The sequence below is a fragment of the Ambystoma mexicanum genome, chromosome 10, assembly GCF_040938575.1.
Source record: "Ambystoma mexicanum isolate Mex_15411 chromosome 10, UKY_AmexF1_1, whole genome shotgun sequence".
Classification (NCBI taxonomy): Eukaryota; Metazoa; Chordata; class Amphibia; order Caudata; family Ambystomatidae; genus Ambystoma; species Ambystoma mexicanum.
The window spans coordinates 1,062,024,097-1,062,043,518 of NC_090932.1; positions in this window are offsets into that span (position 1 = coordinate 1,062,024,097).

Here is a 19,422-nt window from a genome sequence, read left to right on the forward strand (position 1 = left end):
TGTAGTCCATTACATCACATGATCCAAAGGATGGAGGTTGCTGTTCTATGGACCTAAAGCTTTAATAATAAAGCTGTGATACTCAAATACAATGTCGTCCAACTGCACCCTCTGGTGACATCCTTATGCTCTTTTCTGTATTGATTTGCTACTAGACCTACCTATAACCGTTGGTCGAATGGCCGGATGATATCCTATGTATGCCTGTAATGTTGTCACAAGTTCTCAGCACCCAGTTGCCTCAGGGTTAGGTGCGCGATACAAATATTAAACTAAACTAAACTACAAAGAGGAGATCATTGCAAATGTGTGGGGAACTAGAGAGTGAGAGGTAGCCAGGACAACTCAAGAGCAACACACTTTCTTTGGGAACAAGATGATTCCGTGCATCCTAGTTTCAGACCCAAGTCATACCAAATCAATTTGTACTAATAGTGACACATAGTACTGTGCTTAAAATCTGCAGGAATATGACATACATCACAATATAAATGACCAAATTATTATTATGATATGTGTGTTTTAGACAGCATTTCAGTGTTTATTATTATTATAATTATTATTATTACTATTATTATTATTATTATTATTATTATTATTATTATTACATGTATTAAGCGTGGACCTAGCTTTGGGAAGCAACAGAGCGCTTTACAGAGAAATACACCAATACAGATGCACAACGGAGCACTTTGCAGAGATGCACAACATTATAGATGCATAATGGAATGCTTTTCAGTGGTAACAGCAGAACGGCTATACAGCGCGGGGGGGGGGGTAGGATACTGAGTGGGACAGAGGAGGGGAAGAGCTGTACCAGGTGGCTGGAAAGAGAGGGATGGGGGCGTCTTCTGATTCAGGTGGCGTGAGGGGCGGCGTGTTGGCCTAGGTGTTGAGGAGGATGTTTTTAATACCCTTTATTTGATGTGGAGAATGCCAAGGGTCTCAGGGTTGTGATTCTAAGTTGTGACTGTCAGGAACGTGGGTGGACACACACTTCTTGCTGAGTTTATGATAGGGATGGTATTCAAGTACCAAATCATTCCCATAAGCCATATAGTGATACAAATATAGATCCCTTTGTTACCCTGCGAAGGAGAAACCGTAATACTATTGTAAAGCTGATTTCACGGGACATTTCCATGAAAACATACTTTTTTAATACAAAGGGCATCATACAAAGTCCAATGTTACATTTCAAAATTCCTTTTTAAATGTGTCGACTTTTAAAATAATTTGGTAATCGCAGTAACACATCCCGAGGAGCATACTACAAATAAAAGAGGTGGATTTCCCACGCACCTGAGGTGTGAGGTTCCATTCCTTTAAACATGGCTTCTTTCATAATTTGTTTGCATCCTTGCATTTTGTTGCCTAGCGATGATGTCATCCCAGCGACATGTTAGCTATAATCAACATTGACAAACATGGCTCAGTTACCCGTTAGCCCTTGGAGCGCTTCTAAATATAGTGTAAGTAATATCAACACAGACAGACATTAAATTGAAAACACACTAGCAAACAATTGTGATGTGAAATGCAAAGCGAAATTCTACCTTCTGGAAGCAAGGCTTCAAATTCAACATGACATCTTGTTTGACGATTGAAATGTTCTGTTGACAATTTGTGCAATTATTTAAATCAAGAAGTTTGCATACTGTAGAAGTAATTGAGCTGTCACTCACCAATATAAATATCCTAATTTATGTGCATTTCTCATATGCATTTACCTGTAGCAAGCATACATAAGCCTGTATCGTGATGAAAGAACAGAGGGTGGCAGAAGCCACGTTTCACAAGTAGTAAATAAGAGCACCACGTAACATGAATGTTTCCTGTAATCTGAAAGGAACAAAACATTTGTTTTGGTGCCATCATTTTCATTCATAGTAATATCACAGATGGCTTGCCCATCCTCTTTACACATTTGATGCTCATCGTGTTGTAGTTGCTGTCCTTTCTTTCTAACTTTTTTTTAATGTTTGACCGTCCTAGGATGATGCTCTATGGCAGGGGTCGTCAACCTGCGGCTCTCCAGATGTTTTGGACTACACATCACATGACTCCTACCGTTCACTGTGCTGTGTGGAGCTGGTGGGAATTGTAGTCCAAAACATCTGTAGAGCTGAATGTTGCAGACCCCTGCTCCCTGAATCAAGGATACACGAAACACACCACTCTTCCGATACATCCTCAGGGGCATCTCAGTTCTCTAGGAAAATCATCGAGCATGCAGCAATCACACGCAAACTTACAAATTGGCATTTTCAAATGTGTTGCAAAATGTCTAAAGGGAGCAACATTGTTGGGATCATTTTACAGTGCTGTGGATCGTAACTGCAAAGTGTAAAACAAAATGGTATGCCATGTACGCTTTGCTTTTCCGATGCAGGGGATTTTAGTGTCATTAGAAGGCAAAGTGGTGCCACGGAGCAGGATATACTTTTCTGTGGTGCTCTCCTCCGCAGCCTTTAAAAAAGCACAATGGTTATGCACCCAAAAACCAAAAGATTAATAAGGTGTCTGCCTGACCTTTCCACCTGGAAATAGCCAGCTTAACCCATAGGAATCCGCTGTAAATGTGATCTCCAAAGTATAATTTTCAGACCACATTTACACTTTTTCCAAACAAAATGGTAATGTAAAGAGTAAAAACGATGTTTCCTGTGTTTTCTCTTCACATTTGCACTGGGATTTGGAAATAAACAACATCACACAGAGGGGACCTTATGCGCATAAGAGTTTTAGAATATGTCCCTTTGCTAATTTACCCATCTGACACTTAAATTCTTTACTCTAAAGGGTGAATAAATATCAATTTCAGATATCTTATGACCACAACACCAGCATTGAGAAAACGCAGAACTTAAAGGAAACAACTCCATCTTTAAGAGATTGCCTTTGATCAGAAGAACTCAATAAGGACACCAGCAAATTCATTCTGTAGATAAAGTAACTACCTAGCTCTATTTTACATAAGCATCTATTCCACAAAATATGCTTCACTTTACTGGCACCATCTGGTGTAAGGTGTCATTTTCTGGAGTTTGAATCTGTGGTGTTCTGTCTGCATTATGAAGTCACATCACAAATGTGTGGCACAGTTAGATAAGAGTATATTCACTTCTGAAGGCCACAACTGTAGAATAGGGTTCAGTTCTCAGATCATAGCTGAACTACATTGTTTGCCTTTGTAAGAGGATTCAATTCAACACTACAGCTAAGTCAATGCCTAGTCTGGGATACTGAATGGAAACCCTTATTAATATATCTTTATGTCCAGTTCATGCGTTCTGGATGACTACCCCTATATAACACCCCTCTCTTTGAATAACCCTGACCCCACTGAGCCAAGAAGTAGTTCTGTTTTGCAAGTTAAAAGGTTTATTTGATAATTTAAACAATAGATATATATATCACACTTTATAATAATTTAATAATTGAATATCACATCTAATCTGAGCAGTAATCAATAATGGATAGTCTGGCACTAGCACACTTCTTTATAATCAATGATGAGTGGTTATAGGATGGATAAGATAGCAACAATACTTTATGGTTTCAAATGGATGCAAGGTGGAATGAAAATGCAGTACAGAAAATACTCAATATGCGTTCAACAAAACAATGTAATCACTTTTCTCTGGCAATCCCCTCCCCCCTTTATGCAATGCAAGGAAATGGAAGGAAAGCACACAGTTCTCAGAAATGCAATCAAATGTAATTCAGTTCACCCCAGCAAGCTTACACTACAGAAGTTGGAAACACAGGCCCAAAATGCTTTTATATGTGCTGGCAATGAAGTGAAAATATGCTAAAATGCTTTTAATTCACTCTAGAGGTTCAGGGTGAGTGGTATCAAGTTAATATTAGTCCAGGCTCACTTTAGCAAGGATCTAGGAGTAACTAGCAGGTTAAACGAATTTTTGGCAACTGAAAGCAAGAAAACGCGATTGCGGCGAAACTATAGGGAATCGGAATGCGGTTCTAGGTTCGTAGGAAAGCTGAGATTCTAAGCATTCAGAGGAAAGTTACTCCAAGACTCTAGAACAAATGGTCACGGAGATATGAGCGATTAAATAAAGGTAGTTTTTCGGATTTGGAATGTTAAAATTCAAAGTGACAAGTGCAGCTTGCAACTAGAAAATGACAGATGACAGCTTTACAAATGACAGGTGACAGTTAGGAGGCAGTTCTACTTAGATTAAAATAGATTGAATTATATTATTTTAACTAAGAGATTGGTTCTGCACAGTCTTGCTAGGTACTCACACTATATTCTTGAATTAAATGGGCCTCGCCACGGATCTGGTCAGGTTTTAGACTGGACTCTGGTCTGGTCTCTGCACTTCACAGTGATCTGGGTCAGCTCTCTGGTTCTGCTAACAGTGGTCTGGGTCAGCTCTGCTCTGCTGGTCTAGCCTCTCTGGATTCTGGAGATTGATGGATTTGAAGTCTGGATCTCTGGATGTTGTATGGTCCGGCAGAGCGCGTTGCAGCAAATGGAATTGAATGTCCCTATCTGTCCTGTCTGTCTGCTTTTATGTGTTTTGAAAATGGGTGTGTGTGCAGCATCACTAGGCTCTACCCCTCTCCACTTGTCATTGGCCACTTCATCCTCTTCCCCTTGATTGGGGGAATGAAATGAAGTGTCATCATGATGAGGTCTGTTTATGGTACAGAGAACCCACCCCTGTCAAATTACACACAATCTATATTTTGACCCAAAAGACATATATGCACAGGTACACATTTGTTTAAAATTACATGCACCCTTCACATATCACAGGAGGTATACCCTGTCCAAATCTGCTCTTCCTGGGAGCTTGCATTCAGAAATGGCGACATTTGCACTTTTTAACTGGTTTCGCAATATCGGACATTAACCCAAATTTACACACATGTGCGCAAGGAGTATGGACATTAATTGATGAAGTGTCAGATTTTTAACATGCATACATTTTAAGTAATACCCTCTTAACTGCTAGTTTGCCCCCAGATCATGCCACCGGTTCTAAAAACCTCTTAAAATGTGGGCAGAAAAATCACAAGAATTATGGTATCATTTAAATAATTTTCACAAGTCCGCTCTATGAGTTATTCATCTTTTTCTAAAACCATATTCTGGCTACAGGGGTGTGGTTTCCCCCCAGCACAAGGTTGAATTTCTGGTTTTTCCAGTTCTGCCAAGCCAGCTTGCTCTCACAGGCAGTGCTCCTCCCCTTTACTTCCAGGAGGAAGCCACTTTTTACGGCCCCCATAATAAAACATTTGCCTGAGTCAGGACAGGGCTTTGTTCAATTTTCTGCAGAGCCCAGGTAATTCAATCAGGGAAGTGTCATATCCCTTTTGGTGGGAGCAGCAAAAGGCAGATAGGCCTGGGAACACAGCTGTTGTGCAAGTCTCAAATCCTGTCGGGGGTAGCTGGTGGGCAGAATTCAGTTCCTTAAACCAGGCCCCAGCTAATGTCACTTTTATTCCCCAGTTTAAGTCAAGACAATTTTTACATATGCAGCTAGGATGCTGATTCTAAGTTTAAAACTATGACATTTAAACAATTGCAACCTATGTGACACTCACAAGTAGGTCACTCATTTCTTTTAAACATTTAGATTTTTAGTGTCTTTCAGTCCAAATTTACTTAAACTGCTGAAATCCACAGCTCAGTCAGTCTTGTTATAAACCTTCAAGTCACTTCAGAATATAACTTTACATTGGATCCACCTCTCAGTAAGTCTTTCTTTGGCATGCTTTGGGTTCATCTATTTAGTTTTACACATATAAAAAAAATCTGGTGCTGTTTTAAAACGCCGGCTTTCTGATAGTGGTGAGTACTGGTACTGCACCCATTTTTGGGATTTAAGAAAATGAATTCTCTACAATTCTAGGTTGCTTTTGGCAATCAGCATTGCCATTCCCAATGGTTTCAGACTACTGTGTGGGTAGTCCAATGGTGGTTTTAGGCAGTGCCCTTCTGTGCCCATAACATCGGCAAAATGGGTGGCAGCCTATTCTTCATGCATTTCCCAGTGCATTTTCTGGGAAGCTCTGGCCATCATGATGTTTTCCATGTCAGTACTGCACAGTTTTGAGGTAGGGCTTGGGTGCATGGATAAAAACATCCCACAAGCCCCCCTCTTGCGATGGCCATTCTGTTTCACTGATGGGTCTCGCAAGACCTGGGATGTTTCCTCATCTTCTTCCAATAGATGGCACAGTTCAGCAACTTTTCCTCCATCCGGTCCTGATCGATCGGTTCTCCTCGCCGGTCCTGATGGGAATATTGGGCGGTACCCTGGGCCCCCCGCGTCTCTGCTCCCGGTCTCCGGATCGTCCTCCTTGGCCCGTCTCCAGGTTTTCTTTCTCCTAGGACGACAAAGGAAGAGCGGCAATACCTATTCATAGACATTTTTCCCCCACCATTGATATAGTGGGGTGGCATATGAATTTTAGAATTCAACAGATATGCACATTTCTTTTTCCCTTCAACAACAAAAACACCCACATTGAGAGACTCAGAATTTGATAGGCTATATGTAGGATCTTTTAAGTTAGAACTGAATTAATCTGAGACAGTACCCTCTAGGATTCCAGAGGATTCCTCCAGTTGTTGCAGAGTGTGCCTGGGATGGCAACACTTCAACTGGTTTATGTGGACCCACTTGTCTTCCCCCTCTGCCAAACCGCCTTTGGGGATGCGGATCATGTAGGCCACAGGGGAGATTTTGTCTATAATCTCAAAGGGTCCCTTCCATGTAGGCAAACATTTTCGCTGTTTTGCCTGGTTCCTTTGGAAATTGTATAGATAGACCCGGTCCCCCACCTGATATTCCTTCCTGGAAGTTTTCAGGTCACAGTGGGTCTTCATGCTATCAGCTGATCTTTCTAGATTCCGCTGAGCATAAGCAAAAGCATGTTGACGGTGTTTCCTTAAATTCTCCACATACTCATGAGTTGTGGAGGCATTTATCAGTGTCTGCTCTTGGGTCCTGTAGAGCAAATGCTGAGGAAGCACCATCTTGCGCCCAGTCATCAACTCAATGGTTGCAGATGAAGGGGTAGATCTGATGGCCATTAGGACCAGAGGTAATCGGATATCCCAACTTGGCCCAGAATCTGCCACAAACTTCTTTAATATGCTCACAATGGTTCGGTTATATCTCTCTACTGCCCCAGAAGAAGCTGGCCTGTAAGCAATATGTAACTTCCTTTTGACCCCCAGTATCTCCCACATCTTTGTCATTACTTCACTGGTGAAGTGGCTACCTCTGTCTGACTCAATCCTTTGAGGTAGGCCGAAACGGGAAAAGATGTGGTTAATCATCAGGGCAGCTGCAGTTTCTGCCTTGCAATTTGGGGCTGGGAGACATTCCACCCACTTGGTAAACAAGCATGTCACAGTCAGCATGTACTTATTCCCCCTAGCAGAGCGAATCACGGGGCCTACAAAGTCAATTTGTAAATCTGACCATGGCAGTGTCATCCCCCTCTTTTGGAGGGGTGCACGGTGCGTGAGGGATGATGGCTGAAATTGTGCACACACAAGACACCCCTTCAAGTATTGGTCGAGGTCCTGCCCCATGGGTGTCCAGTATGCAACCTCTCTTAAGATTTCCAATGTTGTGTGAAACCCCCTATGACCGGTGGTGGTCGCATCATGGGCGTGACTTAACATCAGGCTTCGGAATGAGGTAGGAACCACCCACTGATCGTGGCCGGCTTTGGATTTCCTTACCAGCAAACCGTCTTGGATTCGGAACATTTTTGGACATTTCATCAACACTCTTAGGTCCTCCTTCCCAATGTAATCGGTATCCGTCAGGGGAAAGTTCTCAGGGTCCTCAAGGTGTTGGTAAAACTTACCAATAATTGGATCCCCCTTCTGAGCGGTAATCAAATCAGCATCAGGGGTCTCCTTACTCCATTGTGCTATTGAAAGGTCGTTGTGAGCATTTGTCTGGGACCTAGTGATAGCAGTGACCTGGATTTCCCCCAACAGGGACTCAATCTCAATTAGATCCCCTTGGATGGCCCCGGTTTTGGCCAGCTGATCAGCTAAGTAATTTCCAGTTTTGTCTTGTCCCTCTACTTTGGAATGACCCTTGATCTTTTTCCAATAGATGGTCATCTCATTCGATGTGACCAGATCATCAATGTTTTGGATCAACTTCCCATGTTTCAAGGGTTTGTTGTTAGCACATAACATGCCTCTGGTTTTCCAATTAACCAGGTGCTCCACGAACCCGTTCCGTACATAATCCGAATCTGTGATTATGACCAGTTCGTGGAGTTGATGCTGGACAGCAGTGAGGATGGCCTGATGCACAGCCATCAATTCTGCCACCTGACTACTTCGGGGACCAATTTTGTATCCAGCGGAGGGTTCTGGAAACTCCTTCACCCATGCATTCCCTACGCCAGCCACCAGTTCTTTCTCCCCGTCGTTGTCAACATGGTAAGAGCATCCATCCACATAGACAGTGGGCATTCCCTCACACTTGTCTTCTTCAAAGACTTTGTGTGGGGAATTAAGGTATGCCTCCGTGTTGTCCTTGATTTTTAGACTTTCGTCCTCGAGACAGTTTTCTCTGGCACAATCATGCAAGTCAGCCAGACCTTGCGCGAGGGGACTCTTCTTGTTTTGGCCATATCTGACCTCCACAGGAAAGCCTTGCATTGACAGAATCCAGGAAGTAATTCGGGAATTACTCACATTTCCGGCCCGGATTCTGTCACTTTGGAGATATTGCAGAGGCTGGTGTGGAGTCTCCACTATGATGTGTTCCCCATGGATAAACGGGCGGTAATTCTTCAATGCCCACACCGTCGCCAGGAGTGCCTTCTCGCAATCGTTGAATTTTTCCTCCACAGAGGATAAAGTTTTGCTCGCATAGGAGATTACTTTATTGACCTTGTCATGCTTTTGGTATAATACCGCCGTCAAGCACGTATTAGAGAACCCCGTCTCCAGGAAGAACTCCTTGTTTCTGACAGGGTAAGCTAGGCAAGGGGCTTGTGAGAGGCTTCTTTTGAGTTGTTTTACTGCCTCGGATTGTTCTGGACCCCATTCCCACTTGACCCCCCCTTCAGGAGATGAATCAGGGGTCTGGTGATCTCTGCGTAGCCCTCAATGAACTTTCTGCTGTAATTAGTCAGTCCAAGGAGGCTCATTAGTTCCCGCAGAGTTGTGGGGTCTTTCAGTTTCTGAAGTGCTTCCACTTTCTTTTCCTGGGGACAGAGACCCTGAGGAGTAATCTCATGCCCCAAGAAATTAACACGGGTTCTACACCACTGTGCTTTCTGAAAGGAAAGTTTTGCTCCGGCGGCCCTCAACTGCGTCAGAACATAACGGATCTCCGCTATGTGTTCCTCCACAGATGAACTTTTGATGAGGACCTCATCTACATAAGCCAGGTTACCCCTCGCACCCAGGTCGGGCATGGCCTTATGTAGGAAAATGTTGAATTCATTGCCGGAGTTGAGGTATCCGAAGGGAGTCTGGGTCCATGTGTACTGCTGGCCCCCAAAGGTAAAAGCCAGTTTGTATTGGTCCTCCCTGCTGACAGGCACGGTCCAGTATCCATTGGTCAGGTCTATTGCAGTGAATACCTGTGACCCCTGGATCTGGGCCAGCCCTTGGTCAATGTAGGGCAGAGGCCATCGGGAAGTATGGACCCGTTTGTTGAGCTCCCTGAGGTCGGCGCAGAGTCTCCACTGGCCTTTTGGCTTTAATATTCCCAGCACCGGATTATTGAAGGTGCTGTGGATGGGACAGATTATTCCCCTGGACTCAAGGTTCTTAATTATTTCAGTAAGGGACTCCATTGATGCGAGAGGCAAGCGATATTGCTTCACAAACACTGGAGTCATGCCAGGGTCCGTGGGGATTGTTGTTGTGTGGATGTCAGTGCGACCACAGTCATATGAGTCTACCACAAAGAGATCTTGGAAATCCAAGAAAACTTGTTTCAACTTTTGCTTTTGTTCCAGAGTCACACAGGCATCAGCTAGGTTGACTCTCTCTTCCACCATCTGCCTGAAGCCTGGAAAGACTTCTGGTTTGGCTATTTCTGCGGCCTCCTCCAGCTGGGTGGAGAAGTCCCTGGTCAGAGTGTTGATTTGGACTGGAGGCTTCAGGTGGGAAAGGCAGCCCTCTTGGACCTGGAAAATCACCTCATCCCTCCCGAAGTCACAAGTCACATCTTCCTTACCATAAGGGAAAGAAGTGTACACCAGGAAGTTCCCCCCATGCCGGGTAAAAATCCTGTCTGGTGTTGTATTGTCATCACTGTCACTGTCAAAGTCCTTGGGGATTGGCCCTAACAGTTCATTACCTAAATCTATGGAAAAATGTCGGTCATCAACCGCCATTCCAATAATGGTGCCTGCGGCTAGAGTAATACTCTTTAAGTCGCTGTTATCCACCTCTATTGGAATGGTGTCATGTTCTATGTTGACTAATGGAGTTGGGTTTACCCCCAACCCTTGCTGTTGGAGAGAAGCGTTTAGATGTATGTAAGCATCAGGGTTTTGCAAATATTGTCCTCTTTTAGCTTTCACTTCCAGGGAGAATTGTCGGGTCCTTTCTGGGATGGTGACTTCCTCTTTGATCTGAATTTCAACTGCATAAGGTAGCAATTGAGCTGACCTAAATGCTTTTTCTGGATCATCAAAGCCCATGGGATTATCCGCTAACCGGGACCAAGCTTTGAAGTTTATTAGGTCCAAACTAATGGCAAAGCGATTGAGAATGTCACTGCCTAAGTAAAAAGCGGCAGTGACGTCTCGCACGACCCAACAATTGTGGACTATGCTCTTGTTGCCAATGGAGATTTTGAGCATACACCTGCTTGGCAGGAGCTGTTTGGAATTAGGTGCTTCCAGGTCCATTTCCCATTTGTCTATCAGTTTGAATGTGGGAATGGCTGGATCTTTTGGGAGTTGGCGGAACATGGCTTCGCTGATGAAGCTCTTACCGTTGTTCACACACACTCGAGCGAGAACAGAGTCCTTCCCATCATTTAATTGGACAGGGATGAACAACTGCTCTCCAATTTGCTGAATATCAGCCAGGCTCTGAGCTGATTTCACATCTTTCTGGACTATAGGAGTGGGAGTTTCTGATTGTGGATTGGTAAAGAATTTCAGGGTGTTTCCTTCCAGTGTGGAATACCACCTTAAACTGGAAGGAAGGTTGATTTTCAGAAATAGAGAGGACCCCCCATCACCAGTCTGTCGTCCTACTGCTATTACTGTCACGTCTGGAATTTGGTTATTCTGGAAGTGAAATTCTACTTGGTCAGATTTTTGTTCAACCATGTGGCAGGTGCCGTTTAAACTAACATGGTTGACTCTCTGTTTTAATTTTATTGGTCGGCTAGTCTGGGTCCAGAGGACCTTGTTTACGCAATCTATTAAGGGTGACAACCTTCTCAGGAGGTCATTCCCTAGTAAACAAAGGGTGCCCTCTGGAGTCACAACTATGACCGGGTGTTTCAACTTGTGTCGCCCGATCTTAATGTCCAAGTCTGCAGTGCCCTCAACGGGAATTTCCTTCCCGTCAAAGTTCTGGAGTTGTCCAGGAAGTGAGGTGAGAGGAATTTGGTAATTCCTGCCCCTTCCTGAATTCAGTTCATCAAAGGCCCTTCTGGACAGAAGGGTAGCTTGAGATCCCGTGTCCACCAGTGCCAAAATTGTACCCTGTCCCTGTACTTGTACCGGGGCATAGTATCTTCCCTCCTTCTCCTCGAGGGGGCACAGATAATGCACATTTTTGGACAACTGGTGGGCTAACTTTCTGGTTTTGGACATCGCTAGCGAAGAGATTTGGGCAGAATTCTGTGGAGAGCTTTGGGAATCTGAAAGAAAAAGTTGGCAACTGGAGATCAGAGCCATTGTGGGTTCCCCTGGCTCTGGTTCTGGGCCGCCCTCCCCTTTTTGGAGGCAGTCATCAGGATGGGTTTGAACCAGGGGATTTTGGTATGGTGGGTTCTGGGATGAGATGATGGGCGGCGGTAGCTCAGTCTCCATATCTCCCCAGTCTGGGTTTGCATCCCTAGGGACCCATTTTTCTTTGGGAGGAGTTCCGCCTTCTCTGAAGGAGAAGATCCTTTTCCCAGGATCCTCTGAGGATCCCTCTCCCTCAAATTGGAAGATCTGTACCTCCTCCTCAAACTGAGTCTGTTTGGGTCTTTTGTTTCTCCTACCCCCCTCTGCTCCTTAGGAGGCAGACTTTCAGGGGCAAGAGATTTTGTTTCCGGTTCCTGGGTCTCCAGGGGCTGTTTACAAGTGAGGAAGGAAGCTTCCTCCAAGGCTTTACACCCCCCTTCCCTTTGTGCCTCCTCCCTGGGAACCGGTGAGTTATCGGGGTGCTACCCCCGTCCTTGTTCTGGAGCACCAGGTCCAGAGTTGGGTGCGTTCTGCGCCGGCATGCCGATCTGAGGGTTCTGCTGAGCCCTCAGTATGTGACCCAGATCCCGCGCCATGTTTTGAACCTGGCGCTCTAACTGGGAAACCCGCTCAGGCTGATACGGGGCCCTGTTTTCTCCCCTGGGCTGATCCCGGGAAGGGTAGCTATCCCTTCTCTGGTAGTACCCCTGGTTGGGAAGATTTTGGTACCCCTCCACCCTTGGCCTCCCCTCTCCCGGATTAGGTTGTCTGGGCTCAGGGAATTGGGGAAAGAAGGATGGATGATTTTGGGGTTGGAAATTGGGTGGATACCTGGGGAAAAAGTTCTGCCCAGGATTTGGAGAATTTCTTCCCTCCTGTGGGAAGTTGGGAGGGAAGTTCCCTGGGTTAGGTTCTTGGCTGGATCTCCCCCCTTGGGCTGGAGGAGTCCACACATAACCCAGGATGGGTCGATTTCCCTTGTAACGGGGACTTACATAGTCAGGAGAGCGAGGGACCCCATTTGTGGGACTACCTCCTGGACTCCCTGTTTGTGACTGGCCCGAGGACCTTCTGGGCCTAGCATTATTAGGTGCAGGTAGGTTTTTAGGCCCCCCCATCTCCAAATCCAAAACGGGGGTGACCTTTACCTCTGCCACCTTGGCAGCAGCAGGGGTGCTGTTGGTTTTGGGATTTTTCTGGGTATTGCTTTTATTTTCTATGGGCTTCTGCACCTCATAGATCCGGGTCGCCTGTTCAATGACCCAGTCTAAAGATCTTTTCTCGTGAAAATCCCTCACGAGCTGGGTCATTATGTATTTGGGGAAGGCATGGAAAAACGTATTAATAAATTCTCTGCTGTCTGTGCGCACCCTTCTGGTGGTCTGCGCAAAGGCACGTTTCAGTTCTTGCACAAACTCTTGTGGGGCCTGATCCTCCCCACACTGCAAATTGTAGGCTGCCTTGCGAGCCTCTTGAGGATTTCTATGAGTAGAAAAATGTTTCAAGATGGCCGCCCTATAGGTGGACCATCTTAAGTGATTTTGGTCCTCCAGCCCCGCAAAGAAACTGGAGTATTCCGGGGAGAAGGTCCACTTTACATATTGAATACAGCTTTGGCTGTCCTTCAAATGGAAAGTCTCCATCATTTGCTCAAACAACTCTAAGTGCTCCCAAACAGAATACTTGGCATTCTTATGATACGGCATGATGACGCTCCTGATTGCCTTAATCTGCTTTAAGGGGTCCTTAAGCAAGGCCCTTTTTGTCTTATTGGCCCTTCTGGTTCGGGTAACTCTGGTCCATTCATCTTCTGACTCAGAGGCACTGCTCCCAGAGGTTCCCGTCTGTTCTTCCAGGTTTTCCCGGATTCTGCGAGCCTGGGAATGGCTGGCAGAATGTGGGGACCTGGTCTCCTGTGTCCTGTACCGTTCAGAGGAGTCTTCAGATTCCTCTTTGCTGCCAGGATTTGATGGGTACCCCCCCACTGACCTAACTGGGCAGAGGTTTTCAGGATGCCCTTAATGGGCCTACTCTCCTGGGGTTCCCCACTAAATTGCACTGTGCTTGGGTGCCCATACCCGGATGCCCGCCCCTCCATTCCTGGGTGGTACTGGCCTATGAGCCCCATGCTTCTGGCTGGATAGTAATCTGCCATCCCTGTGGCCCTGTGCTCATGTGCGCCAGGGGACATGGGGGTGGCAGAGTCCAGGGACTGAGAGAGATAAAGGCCTCTGGTACTAGGGCTCCTGGGGTTATGCTCAGGAGTTTCTCTTTCCCAGCGAACATCATCTCTATCCGCCCCTGCTCCCTGTTGCAATGCAAGAGCCTGCGCCTTCAGTTCCTCAGTTAAGGCCTTACTAGACTCTATCAGTCTCTCCTGCATCGCTACCTGTTGTTGGAGTCTATCATTGTGCTGGCAGAGAGCCTCATTCTCTCTCTGCGTTTCCTGATTGGTCCTGGAGCACTGGGCCAGTCTTTGCTGCAGGAGGGTTACCTCCTGAGCTGTGTCCCTATTGGCCTGCTCCTTTCTTGCCAGAGCATCCTCCACCTTCCTGGTGTGCTCTAACAAGTTATGGTGTTCTTTTTGGAGGTCCCCCAGTCCCTGGAGGGCCAGGTGATTTTCTTCCATTTTTCTTTTTAAGTGGCAGACTTCCTGGCCTAAAGTATCCCTTTCCTGACTAAGAGCCTGCATCTGTGCCGCCAGGTCGTCCCTTTGCCTTTGGAAGGCACCAGCTTTCTGGCGCTCCTGATCAAACTCTGCCGGGGTATCCAGGTCTTTCAGAATCACTTTATTGCTCTCTGCCTTCTCCCTATCTAGGTGGCTTTGCAGGGTGACTACCTGCTCAGCACATGCCCTATTGAAGTCTAACTGTTGCTCCAGCTTTTTCTGGCTCTGCAGTAGGGAGTCCAAACCTTCTTGGTACTCCTTCTGCAAGGCCAGAAATCTGGTATCCTGGTCAGCCTTTTCCTGTTGCAGGATGTCCATATCCCTCTTTATTTTAATGATGTGCTGTCTACTCTCATTTTCTGACTCCTGGCTCCCCTGCAGCCTCTGCTCAGAAGAGACCAGGTCAGATTGGACCTTCTCTAACGCCATCTGTCGCTTATTCGCCAGATCTTGGCTTTCAGTACATTTATCCTGCATGTCTCCCATATATAGGTACAGGTATGCCACTATCCTAACCATCTTGTCTTGTTCATCCTTAGCTTTAGGAGCCATGTATAGTTCACTCAGGGCCACATGTAGGGGACCCTGATCTCCCCATATATCTGACCCTGTTTCAGTGACCTGTTGCATGATGGCCTGCAACCAGACCATGCGGTCCTGGTGAGTCCACTCACCTCTCACAAATAACTTATGTAATAAGTGCTCTCTGGCTATTTTCATGTCTACTAAGTCGTCATTCTAGAGATTGGTCTCTGTCCTGACTTACAGAAGTTTGTATTTTATTTTTTTTTGCAAAACAGACCTTTTCCTTAGAGCGTTCCTTTGAGGAGTGCTTTACAGCGTAACACAGCGTGTGATCCGACCGGATATGTGTATCTGGTCAGCTGGCACGCTGTATTAATCTGCACAAGTGATAAATCTAATCCAAACGTCCGGCACGAGCCCCCAATTTGTAAGAGGATTCAATTCAACACTACAGCTAAGTCAATGCCTAGTCTGGGATACTGAATGGAAACCCTTATTAATATATCTTTATGTCCAGTTCATGCGTTCTGGATGACTACCCCTATATAACACCCCTCTCTTTGAATAACCCTGACCCCACTGAGCCAAGAAGTAGTTCTGTTTTGCAAGTTAAAAGGTTTATTTGATAATTTAAACAATAGATATATATATCACACTTTATAATAATTTAATAATTGAATATCACATCTAATCTGAGCAGTAATCAATAATGGATAGTCTGGCACTAGCACACTTCTTTATAATCACTGATGAGTGGTTATAGGATGGATAAGATAGCAACAATACTTTATGGTTTCAAATGGATGCAAGGTGGAATGAAAATGCAGTACAGAAAATACTCAATATGCGTTCAACAAAACAATGTAATCACTTTTCTCTGGCAATCCCCTCCCCCCTTTATGCAATGCAAGGAAATGGAAGGTAAGCACACAGTTCTCAGAAATGCAATCAAATGTAATTCAGTTCACCCCAGCAAGCTTACACTACAGAAGTTGGAAACACAGGCCCAAAATGCTTTTATATGTGCTGGCAATGAAGTGAAAAATATGCTAAAATGCTTTTAATTCCCTCCAGAGGTTCAGGGTGAGTGGTATCAAGTTAATATTAGTCCAGGCTCACTTTAGCAAGGATCTAGGAGTAACTAGCAGGTTAAACGAATTTTTGGCAACTGAAAGCAAGAAAACTGCCGTTTTCACACGTTGAGAAATTTGCAAATCGCGGCAAATTCGCGAGTGCGTTTTTTGCGATTGCGGCGAAAGTATAGGGAATCGGAATGCGGTTCTAGGTTCATAGGAAAGCTGAGATTCTAAGCTTTCAGAGGAAAGATACTCCAAGTCTCTAGGACAAACGGCCACGGAGATATGAGCGATTAAATAAAGGTAGTTTTTCGGATTTGGAATGTTAAAATTCAAAGTGACAAGTGCAGCTTGCAATTAGAAAATGACAGATGACAGCTTTACAAATGACAGGTGACAGTTAGGATGCAGTTCTACTTAGATTAAAATAGATTGAATTATATTATTTTAACTAAGAGATTGGTTCTGCACAGTCTTGCTAGGTACTCACACTATATTCTTGAATTAAATGGGCCTTGCCACGGATCTGGTCAGGTTTTAGACTGGACTCTGGTCTGGTCTCTGCACTTCACAGTGATCTGGGTCAGCTCTCTGGTTCTGCTAACAGTGGTCTGGGTCAGCTCTGCTCTGCTGGTCTAGCCTCTCTGGATTCTGGAGATTGATGGATTTGAAGTCTGGATCTCTGGATGTTGTATGGTCCGGCAGAGCGCGTTGCAGCAAATGGAATTGAATGTCCCTATCTGTCCTGTCTGTCTGCTTTTATGTGTTTTGAAAATGGGTGTGTGTGCAGCATCACTAGGCTCTACCCCTCTCCACTTGTCATTGGCCACTTCATCCTCTTCCCCTTGATTGGGGGAATGAAATGAAGTGTCATCATGATGAGGTCTGTTTATGGTACAGAGAACCCACCCCTGTCAAATTACACACAATCTATATTTTGACCCAAAAGACATATATGCACAGGTACACATTTGTTTAAAATTACATGCACCCTTCACATATCACAGGAGGTATACCCTGACCAAATCTGTTCTTCCTGGGAGCTTGCATTCAGAAATGGCGACATTTGCACTTTTTAACTGGTTTCGCAATATCGGACATTAACCCAAATTTACACACATGTGCGCAAGGAGTATGGACATTAATTGATGAAGTGTCAGATTTTTAACATGCATACATTTTAAGTAATACCCTCTTAACTGCTAGTTTGCCCCCAGATCATGCCACCGGTTCTAAAAACCTCTTAAAATGTGGGCAGAAAAATCACAAGAATTATGGTATCATTTAAATAATTTTCACAAGTCCGCTCTATGAGTTATTCATCTTTTTCTAAAACCATATTCTGGCTACAGGGGTGTGGTTTCCCCCCAGCACAAGGTTGAATTTCTGGTTTTTCCAGTTCTGCCAAGCCAGCTTGCACTCACAGGCAGTGCTCCTCCCCTTTACTTCCAGGAGGAAGCCACTTTTTACGGCCCCCATAATAAAACATTTGCCTGAGTCAGGACAGGGCTTTGTTCAATTTCCTGCAGAGCCCAGGTAATTCAATCAGGGAAGTGTCATATCCCTTTTGGTGGGAGCAGCAAAAGGCAGATAGGCCTGGGAACACAGCTGTTGTGCAAGTCTCAACTCCTGTCGGGGGTAGCTGGTTGGCAGAATTCAGTTCCTTAAGCCAGGCCCCAGCTAATGTCACTTTTATTCCCCAGTTTAAGTCAAGACAATTTTTACATATGCAGCTAGGATGCTGATTCTAAGTTTAAAACTATGACATTTAAACAATTGCAACCTATGTGACACTCACAAGTAGGTCACTCATTTTTTTAAACATTTAGATTTTTAGTGTCTTTCAGTCCAAATTTACTTAAACTGCTGAAATCCACAGCTCAGTCAGTCTTGTTATAAACCTTCAAGTCACTTCAGAATATAACTTTACATTGGATCCACCTCTCAGTAAGTCTTTCTTTGGCATGCTTTGGGTTCATCTATTCAGTTTTACACATATAAAAAAAATCTGGTGCTGTTTTAAAACGCCGGCTTTCTGATAGTGGTGAGTACTGGTACTGCACCCATTTTTGGGATTTAAGAAAATGAATTCCCTACAATTCTAGGTTGCTTTTGGCAATCAGCATTGCCATTCCCAATGGTTTCCGACTACTGTGTGGGTAGTCCAATGGTGGTTTTAGGCAGTGCCCTTCTGTGCCCATAACATCGGCAAAATGGGTGGCAGCCTATTCTTCATGCATTTCCCTGTGCATTTTCTGGGAAGCTCTGGCCATCATGATGTTTTCCATGTCAGTACTGCACAGTTTTGAGGTAGGGCTTGGATGCATGGATAAACACATCCCACACCTTCTAGTAGTCACACCTGAAGTGCTGTGATAGGATCTGTGGGTGCCTTCTTCTCTTGGCTAAAGTTAGACAATTGCTTCTCTTGACAAGCTACTGAAGTAGTGATACACAACTACAAGAGAGAATACAAGGATATAAAGAAGAGAGTATACACTATGATTTTTTTTTAAATATTGGTAAGGTATACAGGAGGGAATATCATACTTATATAATAAAAGGTGAGATTTATGTTTGTCTGAAGCTGTCATGTAGCCATTTCTCCTGTTACCACCGATAGAGGGAGCTGTTGCCTTACGCATACATAATATGACTTTAAGTTACTCTTCCAGGTGAACAACATGTGTATTACAACAATGCTTACATACAATTATCTGCATAAAAAGCCCAAGACAGGGATACAACTTTAACAGCATACTTCAAGTTGCATACTGAAGAGGGAAAATCTGAATGTCCCTTCCCTCTTGACGGGGCCCCTAACCGGAATGAACACTCCCGACAGAACAACTATCGACTATTCCAGATTGCCCGGGATCCACCGTCCCAATGTAAGCTCACATCACGAAAGACATGCAGCCATCCGCCCACTCAATCCTGCGATGGCACGAGCCCTAGCCAACACAACCAACGACAACCAAGACCAAACTGGAGAAGACTCTATGGACCAAATTGATTGACGTCCTTGCAAGCCATGTTGCAGGTCATTAGAGACTTCATGATGACATAGCCACATTAGACAGGAAGCACACATGTAGTCGGCACAATCGGGACACTCACACACCAATCCACACGAAGAACACATGCATACAGTTCTATGAGCTAGGGGACAGTGACACACATCCTGTCTGCATGTTTGTTATTTTCCATGTAGACTCGCTATTGCACTACAGAAACGCAAGATGCCATAAGAGTTTGTGTATA